This window comes from Capsicum annuum, chromosome 5, assembly GCF_002878395.1.
Source record: "Capsicum annuum cultivar UCD-10X-F1 chromosome 5, UCD10Xv1.1, whole genome shotgun sequence".
Lineage (NCBI taxonomy): Eukaryota > Viridiplantae > Streptophyta > Magnoliopsida > Solanales > Solanaceae > Capsicum > Capsicum annuum.
In genome coordinates this window covers 28033811-28044815 of record NC_061115.1, presented here as the reverse complement: position 1 = coordinate 28044815, position 11005 = coordinate 28033811, and the positions used below count along the sequence as shown (strand labels likewise).

The following is an 11005-nucleotide window of genomic DNA, read 5'->3' as shown; positions in this document are numbered from 1 at the left end:
ATGGTTTCTCTTTGTGTAAGTCTCATTATATTGAAAAGATGTTGAAAATATTTGATTTTTTTGATGTAGTTTTAGTGAGAACTCCTTATGATCCTAGCATACACTTGAAAAGAATAAAAATTTTAGTGTTTCTCAAACTGAATATGCTAAAATAATTAAGAGTGTAATATTTCTCATGAACTATACTCGGACTGATATAGCTTATGTTGTTAGTAGATTGAGTAAATATACTCAAAATCCAAGTATTGAACATTAGAATGCTCTTCATCGCTTGTTAAGGTATCTGGAAGGTAATCTCCTGTTGTTTTAGAAGGTTTTTGTGATGCAAATTGGGTGACTGATAATGACAAAGTTAGCTCTACCAGTAACTATGTATTTACTTTGGATGCAAGTGCTATTTTATGGAAGTCTTAAGAGCAGACTTGTATCGCACGTTTTATGGAAGTCTTAAGAGCAGACTTGTATCGCATGTTCTACCATAGAATATGAATTTATTGCTCTCGAGTTGGCAGGGCAAGTAGTTAAGTGACTGAGAAACTTTTTGGCAGATGTGCCTTTATGGGAAATACAAGTGTCATCATTCTCTTTACATTGTGACTAACATGAGTCTCTTTTGATTACTAAATAATTAAGACCCTTCGTTGTTTCAACATCTGATATGTGTGTAATTAATTAATTTTTCTGTATTTGAACAAAATGAATATTTCTGTACCTATTCTAATTGTTCAGGCTCTTTCTTTTAGAATGTTAGCAAATAAGCTACACAATATGTCACTGCTCTGTAGTTTTGCTGCTTTATTTTTCTCTAATTACACTGTTATCAGCATGCTTGTAGTTGCGACCTCTGGCACTGGATATATCCTTGGGAGTGGTAGTGCCATTGACTACATGGGGCTTTGCTGCACATGTGCTGGCACAATGATGGTTGCGGCATCAGCTAGCACGTTAAATCAGGTACTGCACTTCCACCTAAAGTGTTCGTATAAAGGAAAGTGGGTTGGCATTTCCCCAAAAGGAATGGGAACAACCTTAGGGCTTTACCCATTAGCATAACTAACCTCCATCTAAATGAGAAATATTTGCCTTTTCCATCTATGTTTTTCTTTGCGAAACAATTAATGGCGATGAAATTGTATCCACCAGTGACATTTCGTGCTGCATGTACTTGTACATACATTTTCAAGAAGTGAAACTTCGTGCAATTAATTATTCTAGTGTTTGCTATCAGGTGTTTGAGGTGAAAAATGATGCTAAGATGAACAGAACTAAAAAAAGACCACTGTCATCAGGATGAATCAGTAGACCCCATGCAGTAACATGGGCATCTTCTGTTGGCATTCTGGGCACTGCTTTACTGGCTAGCAAGGTGGCCGTATATCCCTTGCAACTAGTCTAACAATATGTATAACAATTTGATAAATTATCTTTTAGTTGCATGGATTAATGATTGAGGGACTGATGTTGCAATTTCTATAACAAGGTTTGTACAGGCTAATATGTTGGCAGCTGGCCTTGGTGCTTCCAATCTTGTGTTTTATGCATTTGTATACACAACACTAAAGCAGATACATCCAATAAATACATGGGTCGGCGCAATTGTTGGTGCTATTCCTTCCCTGCTTGGGTAAGTGTTTTGCTATGGACTTCTAGGCTTTCTGCTTTATCAATCTGGGTCCCACCTAATTTTGTTGTTCTTACCTTCACAAAGCAGACGTGATTGTGTATCATTCTATTCTTGCTAAAAGTTCCTCCCAATTGATAGTCCGGTTTGAAAATGTTCATTGATAGGATATCCATGTATAACACAGTAAAATTACTAGCGTGATTATTTTGGCATGCTTTGAGGTCTATATTTTCTTTGCAAAGTATTACTGGTTTGCCTTTTGTATGTAGCTTCATTGCATATGTAAAGTAACAATTCCACTTTCAGAACGAGACTCTCTTCATGGAATATAATTAGTTAAGACTCAGTACCTGGAAAATTCACTAGTTATTAGTTGCACAAAGGGTGACATATTTTTTATTCTGCTGAATTGCATGTTTTTGTTTTGAAGTGATAGTTTTTATGCAGATATTATAGGAGTATAACTTACAACAGATAACTTAGATTTTGCTGTAGGTTAGTTGTGCTTTCTGGTATTTTGTAATTGCTGCTATTGCCATGGTTCTGCCGCTGATGTCCCATTCTGAAAGATTCTCTCTTCTTGTAAAGGTGGGCTGTAGCTTCTGGTCAGGTGTCTTTCAATGAAATACTCCTCCCAGCTGCTCTGTATTTTTGGCAAATACCTTATTTCATGGCCCTAGAATACATGTGCCATAAAGATTATGCTGACGGAGGGTATATACCTTCATTCTCTATTGAACTTTTGGCATACAAGTATTAATTGTCTAATGATCTTCAAAGTCAAGGCTGTTGTACAATGAATATAGCAATATAGTTACATCTTATTGGTTATATGCATCTAGATGCCAAGGCTTTATCAAAAAAAGGCATCTAGAGGCTAAGGGTTGTCCAATTATGTGCTATCTTTAAAAGGGTTCTCAAGCTCTAGTCATCACTTGGTGATTAGTGAAGAAAAATTTGGGCTTCTAGAGACTTATTATGGGATAGGGGGGTGGGGAGCTTGAGTATTTCTTGATGACGCTTGGAATAAAGTGCATGAGTTGCTTCACATCGTGTAGCATCTCTTTCTCTCATAAAATCCAATGTTATATTTTTTTCTAAGTCGGCCCTAAGAATCTTCCTCAGCTTATTATTTATTATTTTCTGTGCAAGTTCAGAATGTTCTCTCTTGCTGATGCTTCCGGTCAGAGGACAGCCTCTGTCGCCTTGAGAAACTGCCTATATCTACTATCATTGGGTTACCTAGCCTATGATTGTGAGTCATATTTTATATAGGAATACTCCCGTTTATGCATTGTTGTGTGTGAAGATTTACTTGGCACAATTAGGATTGTCTAAGTTTTAAGGTAATTGAACTTGGATGTTTCTCGTAAGTTAACTTAAATAGAATAATTGACCATTATTTAGTAAATAATATGATAATCGAAGTGTAATAAAATAACAGGCATTGAAGGGCAACCCACCCACCCACCCTCAAGTAATACTACGACTACTAGTGTAGATAGATAAGTGATACAACACTCTACTACCTACTAACCTCCCATCCTAATCCGTGTCCTCTGCAACGTCCTATCTGAGGTCATGCCCTAGGTAAGCTGAAACAGCATTATGTCTTGTCTAATTAACTCTCCCCAATACTTTTTTGGTCTACCTCGGCTTCTCCTAAAGCCATCCAGTGAAATAAATGTAGTAATATTTCTTTTCAAAGGTAGTGGACATCATCTTGGGTCTGCAAAGACATAAATAACATTTTTGGGGGGCGTAAGTATTATTTTTTGAATCACGTTGAACATTTAAAGTCGCCCTGGAATGAAAAAGTGCAAAGGTTTCGGTGAAGTACATAAAATCTTGAAATTGGTTCCAGATTGGAATGACTTGCATAGCAACTTCCTGTTTTCATGCAACTGCTCAATGTGCCATTCATTTGTTGAGGAATCATGCACATTTGGTGCTGGCTTCTTAGTTTCGGCTGTGAACTTTGTTAATGTTTTAACCACGCTCTTCATGCTTCTATCTAAACTGCCTTCCGCTACGACCTTCTATATACAGTGGGTTTGACATCTGGTTGGTTTTGCCTGGAATCGGCACTTCTTGATCTGGCAATCAGCTGTACAACAATGTCATTCTACCTGAACCGTACAATCAAAGATGCTAGGAGGATGTTCCATGCCAACCTTCTTTATCTTGCTGTATTTATGTCTGGGCTTCGAGTTCATCATGTAACTGAGAGTGAGAAACAAATGACTATTGGAAACATAGATAAGATTGTCGACATGTTGCCTTTGTTGGAAACACTAAAGAGACACCAGAAGAAAAAAGGATGAAGCAGTCCATAGGAAATGATCAACGTTGGCCACCTGTAGCGCATGCCTCAGCTGTGTTAAAATGTAAAGTGACAGTTGATAGAGTGCTGAAGTTTGTTAGAAAAAAGGAGAATGTGGTTAGTTAGAGTCTGGAGTGACAGCTGTCATATGAGCTGTCACGAGAGAAAGAAGTAGCACTCACAGTGTTTGCATGCTCTATAAATAGAAGTTGTATTACTCTCATTTCAGATAGAGAAAATAAAAATATCTTCCTTCTTCTAGATTCTTCTTCAAGCTTGTGCAGTTACAACTAAGAAACGCTAATGGCAGATTAGTCTGCACTCCATTAAAATTCACAAAATTTAACATGGTATCAAAGCTAGCGATCTTGTAGCGTGCAATTAAGGAAGAAATCATGGGAAGAAGTTACAATTTGTAACTCGGAGAAGAAAGAAATCATGTCAAAAAATGCGGTAATAGTTTTGGATCATAATCACCCTCTTTATCTTCAACCTTCTGATTCTCCAGGTCTGGTTATTGTCCCAATCAAGCTCACAGGGCTGAGAATTATGCACTGTGGAGCAGATCGATGAAACTACCCCTAAGGGGGAAAAGGAAAACTTGGTTTTGTTGATGGAACGTATGTTAAGAGCAATTACAGAGGAGATTTGGCGGAACAATGGGAAAAATGTAACACGATTATGTTGTCATGGATTGGAAGTACAGTTGCACCCGACTTGATTCCCGGCACTGTGTATGCATCCAGTGCTAAAGCAATTTGGTTAGATTTCAAAATCGAACAAATTTGACTAGGATTTATCATCTCTGGACTGAAATAGCAACAATGCATCAAGGGACTGATACTGTAACTGCTTACTACTAAAAAATGAAGGATATGTGGGATGAAATTGATGTAACAGTTCCTTTGCCGTTATGTACTTGTGCAGAATCTACATCCTATGTGGAGCATTTGAGATCCCAGAGTTTGATGCAGTTTCTGATGGGGATGAATGAAAGCTATAACAATTTTTGAAGTAATATTCTTTTAAGGAAGCCCTGTTCAAGAGGAGAGTCAAAGAGCTTTAGGAGTGGTGGATATCAACAAAGATCCACTAATGATGGTGGCAGGCCGAGAAAACAATTTCAGGTACAAAAAATCCGCAACCGAAGACAAGCAAGGGGAAGCTTGCATGTACTGTGGGTATAAGGGGCATTTGTCTATTGATTTCTATAGGAGAGTTGGATATCCACCCGACTTTAAGAGAAAAAAAAAAGCTTAATCAACATGGAGAATTCAAGGCAAGGGCAAATTCATCTATTACAGGAAATAGTTCACAAGCACTTGTGAGAGGTCAAGGCTCAGGTGGACTTCATGTTAAGATCTTAGAAAATGAAGAGGCTGAAGATTGTATGGTATACTCCAAAGGGAATGATACAGGAACTTATCAGTTCACAGAAAAACAGTACTTGCAGCAGGTGAAAAAAGGTGATCATCCTTCAAGTTCGGGATATTATTCTAACATGGCAGGTATGGCCTCATTATTGTCCCAAACTTATAAGTGGATTGTAGACTCAGGGGCTACTCATCACGTTACACCCTGCAGGGAACTCTTAAGTGATCTTAAAGGCATAGCAGCTAAATGCAGTAGTAAAGTCCAAGTTCCAACCGAAGGTAGGTGTGATATTAAAAAAACTGGTAGTGTGAACATCGTATGAGGTCAAAAACTACATGATGTACTGCATGTACCAGAGTTTAAGTTTAATCTCCTCTCAGTTGGCAAGCTAACCAAGGATCTCTTTTGTTCAATTTTTTCCCTGATTTTTGTGTATTTTGGGGTCTTTATACTGGCAATATGATGGGGATTGGTAGAGAAAGAGACGGTTTGTACATATTGAAAGAAGAGCTAAATGCAACAGTAGCTTCAGCTAAAAGAATAGCAGATGATGCAAAATTGTGGCATCATAGTCTTGGTCATCCCTCCTTAAGAGTGATGAAGCATATCTCAGAGTGATGAATCATATCTCAACTCTTTCCAATACATTCTCAGGAGATAACGTTCAGGAATAATGTAGTGTTTGTCCTTTGGCAAAGCAACATAGAATAAAGTTTCCTGTAAGTACCAGTAAGAGTAGTAACTGTTTTGACTTACTACATGTGGATGTTTAGGGCCCCTACAAGATACCTACCCATGATAGAAAATATTATTTTGTTACAATTGTTGATGACTTCAGTAGGTACACTTGGACATGTTTGATTCAATCTAAATGTTAAGTAATTGTTGTGTTGACTGATTTTCTTGTGTTAGTTTCTAACCAATTTACTAGTTCTGTAAAAGTTATTAGAACTGACAATGGATTAGAGTTTTTTAACTCTAAATGCAATGCTTTATTTACTAACCATGGCATAATCCATCAAAGTAGTTGTGCCTATACACCACAACAAAATAGAGTTGTGGAGAGAAAGCATAGACACATTTTGGAAGTGGCCAGAGCCTTAAAGTTTCAAAGTGCTATGCCTATAAAGTTTTGGGGTAATTGTGTGAAAACGGCAGTATATCTTATCAATAAGCTGCCCTCTCCTGTTTTGGATGGAAAGTCCCCTTATGAACTGTTGTATGGGAATTCACCATCACTAGATCATTTGAAGGTGTTTGGTTGTCTTTGCTTTGCTAGTAGGCTTCCCAACCTAGATAAATTTGGATGCAGGGCCAGGAGAGCTGTGTTCATTGGGTATTCAGAAACTCAGAAAGGGTATCAGCTTCTTGACTTAGATGATAACACATTCTTTGTTAGCAGGGATGTGATGTTTAACGAATTTTCTTTTCCCTTCAAGGCTGCAGATGAAGATGAGATAGGTGATATGTTTAGTGCAATGCCCACACCTGAAGTTGACTTTGTTGTACCTGGTGTTATCATTTCACCACATACCCCAGCTAAGCACATTGCTACGGACATCCCATGACCTGCTCAACCTCTACATCATACTGATATATAAACACTTGGTACACCACCTTCTTTGCATGCTGATGATGCTGTACCTAATGCTGCAAGACAAAATGATGTCATGTCCCCTGCTCCAGAAGATGTAATTACTGAAGATCCAGCATCTCCTAGTACACCACTTGTACCACCAACTGTGGTAGCACCATCTGTTAGGCCTGTTAGACATCACAAACCACCAATTTGGCATAATGACTATGTCTTTCCAACCAAATCTTCTACCAATTGTCCTTTCCCTATCGCTAATAATGTGATTTATTCTCACTTATCCAAATCCTACCAAGCCTATTTGAGCTTTTTTTCTTCTCCTACTGAACCTTCTACCTTCCAAGAGGCTTCCAAAGATTCAAAATGGATCTCAGCCATGTAAGATGAGATCAATGCTTTAGAAGCCAACCATACATGGGATCTGGTAGACCTACCTGTTGGTCAACACACTATTGGTTCAAAATGGATATATAAAATCAAGTATAAGGACATTGGTGAGGTGGACAAGTATAAAGCTAGATTGGTTGCAAAAGGATACACACAACAAGAAGGCCTAGATTACTATGAAACTTTTTCACTAGTAGCAAAAATAGTTACTGTTAGATCAGTTATTAGAGTTGCTGCAGCTAAAGAGTGGCCTCTATATCAAATAGATGTCAATAATGCCTTCTTACAAGGATATCTATATGAAGATGTGTGTATGAATGTGTCTCTGGGGTTTCAAACGCATGGTGAGACCAAAGTATACAAGTTAGTAAAGTCATTGTACGGTTTGAAGCAAGCTTCAAGGCAATGGAACATTAAACTGTCTAATGCTCTTATAGAAGGTGGTTACTGCTAAAGCCATCATGATCACTCCCTATTTACCAAGAAAAATGGATAAGATATTGTTGTGGTGTTAGTCTATGTAGATGACTTATTGATTACGGGAAGTTCACAACACTTGATTGATGAAGCCAAACAAACACTGTATAATAAATTTAAGGTAAAGGACTTGGGTATTCTCAGATATTTCTTAGGGATTGAAGTTATGAGATCCAACAAAGGGATCCTACTGAATCAAAGAAAGTACACCCTAGGATTGATCTCTGGGATTGGAATGAGTGGTGCTAAAACAGTTTCAATACCATTGTAGCAAAATGTAAAGCTTACTACCATAGATTATGATCAAGTGGTAGGAAAGAATAATGATCCAGAGTTATCAAATATCACCAGCTATCAGAAACTGATAGGGAAACTCATTTATCTCACTATTACAAGGCCGAACATAGGCTTTGCAGTCCAGGTTTTAAGCCAGTTCATGCAACACCCCAAGGTTTCACATTGGGATGTAGCTCTAAGGGTAGTAAGATACTTAAGCAGGCACCAGGTCTAGGTATACTCTTGAAGAGACATGCCGACTTGAGTTTGATGGCATTTTATGACTCGGATTGGGCAACATTCCCGAATACAAGAAGGTTAGTGTCAGGATATGTGGTGCATCTGGGAGGTTCACTAATTTTGTGGAAGTCTAAGAAATAACACACAGTGAGTTGCAGCTCAGCTGAGGTGAAATACAGGAGCATGGCTACAACAGTGTTAGAAGTGGTTTAGTTAGTTGGTTTACTGGACGACCTGGGGATCTCATTGAATAAACCAATAACACTATGTTGTGATAACAAGGCAGCAGTGTAAATAGTTGCAAACCCCATCTATCATGAACGAACAAAGAACATAGAGATCGATTACCATTTTGTAAGAGAAAAAATCAACGAAGGCCTGATCAAGACAGAGTATTTGCAGACAATGGCACAACTAGCAGACCTGTTCACTAAAGGGTTGAGAGTAACTCAACACCACTCTCTTCTTTCCAAGCTTGGAGTGTTAGATGTATTTCACCCTCCAACTTGAGGTGGACTATTAAAATATAAAGTTACAGTTGATAGAGTGCTGAAGTTTGTCAGAAAAAAGGGGAATGTGGTTAGTTAGAGTCTGGAGTGACAACTGTCATATGAGCTGTCACAAGTGAAAGAAGTAGGACTCACAGTGTTTGCATGCTCTATAAATAGAAGTTGTATTACTCTCATTTCAGATAGAGAAAATAAAAATATCTTCCTTCTTCTAGATTCTTCTTCAAGCTTGTGCAGTTATAGCTAAGAAACGCTAATGGCAGATTAGTCTGCACTCTATTAAAATTCACAAAATTTAACAAGTTGCTCCGTTCCTTTCTTGCCAGCTCCTTCATATGCTGAATTTTAAGTTAATTCCAGTTTTGTTGTTTTATTACTGTAATAAAAATGGGAAGAGAATTACCCCTTTATATAGGTTTATTCGATGTTATACTTGATAAAGGTTTGAGTATCTCAGGGTGTGGGATGTCTAAGGGGTTGGTTTCATCAATTATATTGTTTGGCATTACCAGATGATGTATATGGATCAATGTCGTGTCTGGTGATCACGGAGATTCTTTTTACATGGTTGGCATTATTAATTGAAGAGCGTTTTGTGAAGTTCCTTTGATGATCAATCTGGTTTGAAATATTGACTAACCTAGAGAAATAATTTGAAATTTTTTCACAAAATCAGTTCGCTCCTCACTTCGCTCATCACTTGAGATATAATGTTGTATCTCCCACATACAATCTTCAAATTCTCACACTTTTGTACTTCAAATCTATATAAAATTGTTTAAAAATCAACCCTAGTAATTCACCATAAATTTTGAATTCTTTCCACTGCAATTAAGTCTGACCGATATTCATCATATTCATTTTCAGCCGTCTAAACATCTGAATGCTAGCTTCAAAATAATTGGTAATTGAGCCATATCCTGCTAAGAATCAAGCACATAATAACAATCAATTATTAGGTATTTCAAATTTTATACATATTTCCGTCTGGAGAAAATGCTCTATTACCACCTTGAACTATATACGCATAAAGACTGAAACACACTCGAACTTTAGGAGGGTTCTATTACCCATGGACTAATTAAAATCATATTTTTGACAACCTTAGTGCCTACATGGCACATACGTGGCACACATGTGTGTCTACGTGGATCTTTCAATGTGTGCCACGTGGCACTAAGGTTGTCAAAAATACGGTTTTAATTAATCCAGAGGGGTAATAGGACCCTCCTAAAGTTTGGGTGTGTCTCAGCCTTTTCGCATATAGTTCAAGATGGTAATAGAGTATTTTCTCTTCAGTCTGTATATATACAGTCCTCAAATACGAAACCAATACCATATACAACTCTTAAATAGTACAAATAAGTCATTTTTTGTTTGAAAAATATTTTAATTTGTGTAAATATAATTCACAAATACCATATACAGTACTGAAATTGTATAATATTTCTCAAATTATGTTAAAAAAATACAATTTAATAAATGTATATATAAAATTATTGAATAGGAATTCAAATACAATATACAATTAATAACCAAAATCACTATATATTGAAGTCTAAAAAACGAATCCAAATATCAAATGAATTGATCGAACCAACACCAAAAACTTGTCTATTCACCGCAATTGAATTGGATAACCAAATACGAAAATCAATTACAATCAATTTATAAAAAGCATGTCGCTTTATACAATTATTTTTTTAGAATTTAGTGATGAAGCAGGGATTAAAGAACAAGACAATTGAATTACATAAATGTTATGAATTGTTGATGTTGCTTTCTCAATTTTTCATAATTTTTTCACTGTGTTCTGTTGAATGTGATCTTAAAAGAAGATATATGGAAGGAGAATATCGTGGGAAGCTTGAGAAAATTAAGGGTCCCTCTTACCTTATATATCCCTGCCTTCTATTTATTGTACTGGTTGTTGAGAAAAAGCTGACTAAGTAGATTTGTATAAATAGGTCATTACATTTTTTAGCTACCTGTTGAACATAATTTGTAATTAGTAAAACTTAGATCATAAAGTTAGTTAGAAGGGATGTGAGTTTTCTATATGTGAAGTTTTCCCTTAAAAAAACGAAAAGAGTCAAATTTATTCCTCTACTTTGAAAAATTGACTAAATATGTCATTCATCATACTTTGGGACCAAATTTACCCTCGATGTCATACTTTGGGGTAAAATTTACCCTCGTTA

General features: G+C 36.8%; 1 non-coding gene and 1 pseudogene across 1 annotated transcript; both read left to right on the top strand.

Moving 5' to 3' along the window:
• Positions 1-696: 696 nt before the first annotated feature.
• On the top strand, positions 697-3975 carry LOC107871720 (annotated as a pseudogene).
• Positions 975-1104, top strand: LOC124899141. The gene has a single exon (XR_007056278.1). It is a non-coding gene; the product is annotated as a U6atac minor spliceosomal RNA (small nuclear RNA).
• Positions 3976-11005: the final 7030 nt, after the last annotated feature.